This window comes from Uloborus diversus, chromosome 9, assembly GCF_026930045.1.
Source record: "Uloborus diversus isolate 005 chromosome 9, Udiv.v.3.1, whole genome shotgun sequence".
Taxonomy (NCBI): domain Eukaryota; kingdom Metazoa; phylum Arthropoda; class Arachnida; order Araneae; family Uloboridae; genus Uloborus; species Uloborus diversus.
The window spans coordinates 4,405,012-4,411,160 of record NC_072739.1 but is presented as its reverse complement, the minus strand read 5'-3'; the positions used below and the strand labels follow the sequence as shown (position 1 = coordinate 4,411,160).

At 40.1% G+C, this 6,149-nt stretch overlaps 1 pseudogene; it reads right to left on the bottom strand.

The window, feature by feature from the left end:
* Positions 1-412: 412 nt before the first annotated feature.
* LOC129229708 (uncharacterized) lies at positions 413-4,914 on the bottom strand (annotated as a pseudogene).
* Positions 4,915-6,149: the final 1,235 nt, after the last annotated feature.

Below are 6,149 nucleotides of genomic sequence, written 5' to 3'. Positions count from 1 at the left end.
TTCATTTCCCATTAGTTTCCAGTCATAAAATTTGCAGAACTTTCCAACAAAATAAAGCCGGAGGTTTTCGTCTATTCTTATAACTTTGACCACCACTGTATCTGAGTTTTACCTTCCCACGGTAGAAATTTTCAGCATTTTGTTAATTACTTGAGCTTTATAGTTTTTTTTTTAAATATTGACAAAGAATTTTTTTAAATAATTTTCAGATAAAAAATAGACCATTGATTATTTTTACAAAAATATTTTTTATTGCATAGCAATTTTCTGTTCAACACAAAGTAAAACTTCCATCCACTGTATGTGACAAAGCTCTAACAAAACAAGGACAAGCTTCCACAAATACTAGATGAAAAGCAAACAGTTAAATCGAATAAATAGTAATAAATAAAATCACAATTAGATTGTAACCTTAGTAGGGCGCGTAACTGTCTACTGAAGGAGCATTGTAGTGACTCGATTGCGACTCTTCGTAAACTGGAGGCTGGTACGCAGGGGTTTCATGTTGGTAAGCAGAAGGTGAATAAGCTTTCGGTTCAGATGGAGCATATTCTTGAGGAGCATAAGCTTCAGGAGCTGCGTATTTAGGAACATCATATGCTGCAGGTGCTGAGTGATGATATTCAGGTGCTACGTAAGCTTTAGGAGCTGATGGCTGGTACTCTGGAACTGGATATGACTTATGTGCTGGAAGCTGATATTCAGGAGCAGCATAAGCTTTGGGTGCTACTTGTTGATAAGCGAAAGCTGGGGACGGCTTGTAAGTTGGAGCTGGACCATAAGCAACTGGAGCTGGTTTGTAAGCTGAAGCTGGCCCGCTATACGAGGGCTTAGCTGGGGCGTACGCAGGGGCTTTTTCGTAAGTGGCTGGAGCTTCGTATTTGGTTGGTTCTGCTGAAGATTGCAGCTCGACACCGGATGGGTTTTGGCTTTCGGTGCCTGGTTCGTTGGTTTTAATGATTGCCCTGAATCCCTTTTCGTCTGCTACGTAGTCTACTTGTCTGTAAATTCCGTATGGGTCGGTATATCCGTAACTGCCTCTCTTGTTTCCGTAGTCGTCACTTTCTTCTTTTCGGTTCAAAGTGGCACCATATTCGTCTTTGACGTCATAGCCGAAAACGTATGGTTCGGGTTTCTCCTCCTGTGAAGAAACCAAGCAGTCTTATTATTACGATAGTGATTAATTAAAATTTGACAGTTCAATCGTTGTAATTCTCTGACGCATGAAGTATCTAAAAAAATATGTAATGATCAGGAATTTCCCTGGGTCACTACTTTATGCGGATTAGTGGAAGTGGGGAGGGGGGGAGGGGGGAGGGGGTGCAATACGAAAACAAATAGGTCATACTTTTACCGTCCAGTGAGAAGGGAGCACATGAAAACAGAAAGAAATATGAAAGAAAAACCTGATTTTGTTCCAAAATTTATTCATAGTGTATTAAATTTACGTCAACCACTTGCTTAACGCTTGTTCTAGAGTTTTCAACAACAACGCGAGACGGACTTCTTTACCAACAGCATCAACTTGGAGAATAGCAATTGATTGAATAACAAGGCGCCCTCTACCATTATTTAGTATTAAGTAGATATACTACAAGAAACCACTTCCATGGGCAACCTAGGTCCTCTAGATAGACGGGCAAGCGTCTGGAAAGCGCACTAGTGCGGCTGAGTGCATTCGCGCTAACAACGTTTACCGTAGCCTGATAAAGCCCTGGGTTCCTAGGAGTGAATCGCCTATCTTCGGTGTTGCTCCTAGCCGAGGGGAAAACTTCATTCTTCTGCGCATGCGCGCCCGAGCTAAATCGACGTCGTGAATGGCCACGCCGGAATCACTTGACTTTGATTTCAGCGTCACGGCGAGGAGCGACGCCGAGGATCGGCGAGTTCGCTCCTTGGAAACCAGGGCTTAAAATGCAAGCAGCGTTGCATTCTACGCTTTTGCTCGTTTAATTCAAGATTAGCGCGTTCAAAGACGGTCAGTGGTGGCAACTAAAGCCCTGGTTTCCTTGGAGTGAATCGCCGATCTTCGACGTCGCTCCTCGCGGTGACACTGAAATCATAGTCAAGTGGTTTCCGGCGTGGCCATTCACGACGTTGATTTAGCTGGGGCAGGGTCATTAAATTCGGGGGGGGGGGGGCATGACGCAGACAGCGTCATTGAAATTTTTAGGTGGGGGGGGGGGAGGTTTGACGGGTATTTTTTTCATTTCGGGGAAGGCTCTTTCTTTTGGGGAGTCTTTGCGATTTTTAGGGGGTGCTCCTTTGCTCTTGGGGGGCACCCCTGCAAGATGTAAGTAGCGTGTTCCCGCTTTACTGCATATTTCCGAATCGTCGGGATACACCCCGCCCCTCATAGAGGTTTTCCGATGCTATTAACTGAGAGACTTGTCTCAATGTCCTCCAAGTGAAACGATACCTCTGTGGGTGCTAGCACCAGGTAGCTATCAGCTCCTGGACTAGTTCTAAATTCTCATTAACTGTTCGATCCGGTGATGGTGCTGCCATCTATCGGTTAAAAAAATAATGGAGGCAAGGCACTTAGTATGCAGTCCTCGACATAAATACAGTTGTAGTCAGTTGTGACTCGGAATCGGAAAGTGAGAGACTTTGTTCGTGTGTACATCACATAGTTTCACATGTGAGGCAGTGAGAAGCGAAGGGGTTTAAGTGGACATTTTCAAGTCTTGAGCAAAAACGCGTTTAAAGTTCGGGTTCTAGATAGGCTTTCATTGGAAAGTTTTTCTAAATCATGCTCTATAGCAGCACCTACCAGTACCAGGGCTACAAGTATTATCTCTAGCAACGAAACAGAGGAGAGGTTCACCTACTATTTGTATTGGTTATCTTCAAATTTTTTAACTTTGGCACTTACATCCCTTTGCTTCTCACTGACTCATATAGGATCAGCTGGAGTAAAAAGAAAAACTCTATTACTCGATCTGTGGTACTTTTGAAAACTTAAGTGCTAGTGAGCGAAGACTTAAGGTATAGCTGTGCCATAGAGAGTTGGCGGATGAACGGGAAGCTTAAACGGAACACTTCATTTTGTTATAGGTGGAATCAGCGAGAACTCGTGAGAAGTTAATTTTTAACTACATGCCGGATCTCGCCGATCATTCCTACTGCAAAATGAAGTGTTTCGTTTCCGCTTCGAGTTCATCCACCATCTCTCCGTGGTCAAGCTTTAACATATAAAAGAGACTCTGAGCATTGTTTCTAAATAATTATGTAGGCGTCATCATTGTTTGAAGGTGGCACTGTGAAAAAACTTGTTTTTCAAAGTATGTTGTGGTCTACAAATGCGAAGTAGCTGGTTTCAACTAGTTTTGCATCATCATGTGAAAGGCTACAAAAATTTCAATCATCGTTTCTGTACCTCAGAGCTAGAATGACGTAAGTCCAAAAAATTGCGATTTTCTGTTTATTGGTGCATTGTATGTAGAAACATATCCCGCATCGACCATGTGAATGTAATTCTTTAAAAAAAATCCTTTTCAATTTTTTACCAGAGTTAAAAGGGGTGCATCCCATCCTTTGTATGCGTCAGAAAAAAGTTTTTCCTATCTACTGTACATTTGAACGAAGCAATTGCGTGTTGGGTGATATTTTGATAATTGAAAAGTGTAACCCTAACTCCAATGGATTAACCCTAAACTCCAGTAGATAGCGTTGTCCACTTTTTCGTTTCTTCATCTTCCTAAAATTACAGTCTTATCAGAAAAACAGTTAAGTGACCGGATCGAGTTCAGTCCTGTCGAAATAAAGCGTTTTCCTGCCCCATGTCAAACATCACCAAAAAATATTATCAAATTATCATGCTATGGCACGAGTACCATTGCTGATGACGTCAGAGCGTTACTTGATCAGTGATATTTGCTATTATATATATGAAGACATGCAATTAAGATGTATCCATTTACCCCATAAATTCTGGTAAATGGAAACAAAGTTTTTCATTCTTCTAATTTTTTGGAAGATGAAATTTTGTTGTAAATGACATCTTTGTGTGTATTTTACATGAATTCAGTGCGTACTTAAATTTTTGTTATGTTTTTATTATTAAACTATGTTAGATTATATTTGGACGATTCATCGGGTCGCATGCGACCTACAGACCACAGGTTGAGTGTTATTTGTGTAGCACCTCTTAAAATTCTAAACTGATTGTGTATAGTGCGGTTACCTACCTGCATCAACCTCATGGGGAAATACAAATGTTGTGTTTCCATTCCCCCCATAGTCTCTGGGATAAAAGGGAATATGATTTCATTTGCTAACACGTCAAGTTTTTCATGTCCAGTTACTCTCAGAGAGAGAGAGAGAATAGTCTTGGACACAGTGCATAAAATTTAATCGTTCAAATCATCCAAAAGAAAATGAACTTACAAGTTGAGACACACACACACACACGCATTGAAATCATTGAGAAGAGATTTATCTCTTCTCAATGATTTCAATGCGTGAAGGAGTGAAGACTTCATTCGTGAAGCGAAGACCCCCAAGTCACGTGACCAATTTTAAAGGAAAGCATTGGAAGAAATCAGGTTTCTTTCGCTAGTTTCACGCATAACGTGTCAACCATTCGTCGTTGTTGAGTCACGTGACTCGGGAGTCTTAGCCTCAGCTTTTGTTAAACAAATGAATGGACTTGCTCCCTCCATTTACTAATTCCTTCTCAAAGTTTGAAATTCTGTTTCCTCTTACGCCAACTCACCTCATTCATTCTTTCCTAAATAACTGGTAGATTTTACATTAGTTAGACTTATTACATCGATATTGCGTAAACTAAACATTTTATGTACTTACGTAAGCTGAATCGTAAGGTTTGGCATATGCAGCGGCTTCATACTGAGGTTTGTACTGGGCTGCAGCCAATGATAGCAGGCAGAAAACAGCGACCTGTTAAATGGAAAAAATAATAAATTATTTCTTACTCAAACAACAATGAATACGTTTTAAAATGTTAATTTAAATTTCAAAGGGCAAAAAATGCGGTAAATAGGGAAGTTTTCGATTTTTCAATTTTATTTTTATATGATAGAGTAACATGTATGAACATCATAGGTGAAAAAATTTTTGCGATACGATAAGTAGTTTTTTTAAAATTAATTTTTAAAGTTCAAGCCCTTATGACGTCAAATGGCATAGGAAGTGACGTCCGATAGGAGAGAAACGCTAGCGAACCGGTTCCCATGTCATGGGAGAAACGGAGAAACCGAAGAACGTGCATTCGACTTCGAAGACGAAACGTAAAAGGCTTATCTCCTCGTATTCAACTCCTCGCGTTTCTGGAACATTAAACCTCTCATCCTCTCGGAAATATTCGAATATCACCATTGATATTATTTGAGGAAGATTATTTAGATTGTGCTTTAACGAATCCGGCCTCCATAGTGTGTTCAAAAGGATTTTTGAATTTCTAAAAAATAAAAATATCAGCGCGCTCAAAATATCCCTAGCGAAAACAAGGGATCTTCGGCGGAAGGCTGCCCATTCGCGCCCTGTGACGTAGGCTCGTGACGTTTCAGAAGCGCGCACTTTTGCGCGTGGATTTTTAAAAATTTATTAAAAATTAATCACAGTGTTTTGAAATTCTGCGATGGTAAATTTTTTACTTTTGAGGGTCAATTAACAATATCCAATAGTCAAAATATGAACATTTAATAGGCTGCAACTTCCCTATTATGTAGCAATGAAGGGTATAGAACCATTGGTTGAATTTCTAGAAGATCAAAATATGACTCTAATGGAGCGTTTACAAAGGAAATGCAATGATTTAGCAAATCCAAGAGCAGAGATTTTCAATAGCAGCCGTTTACATTGAGCCCTGCAGTCAGGGACGGAACCAGAAATTGTTCAAGGAGGAACGGTTGATTTTTCAGTTTACGTAACTAATACTACGTAACTCATTCACACATGCTTGATGGGGGGGGGGGGGGGGAGCACACCATATCATTTTTGTCTGACACGACTAAAATGTCGAGATTTTTCCAAAAACAAACCTATTCCTTTTCTTTTCCGTTGAAAGAGTTATTCTAAAATTGCATATTAGAACTTCAATTTCATAGTAATTATAAGGCAATGTTTGATAACCCTCTCTATTCTTAACATTGTAAAACTGCCCTTTTTTGTAATTTCAATTTAAA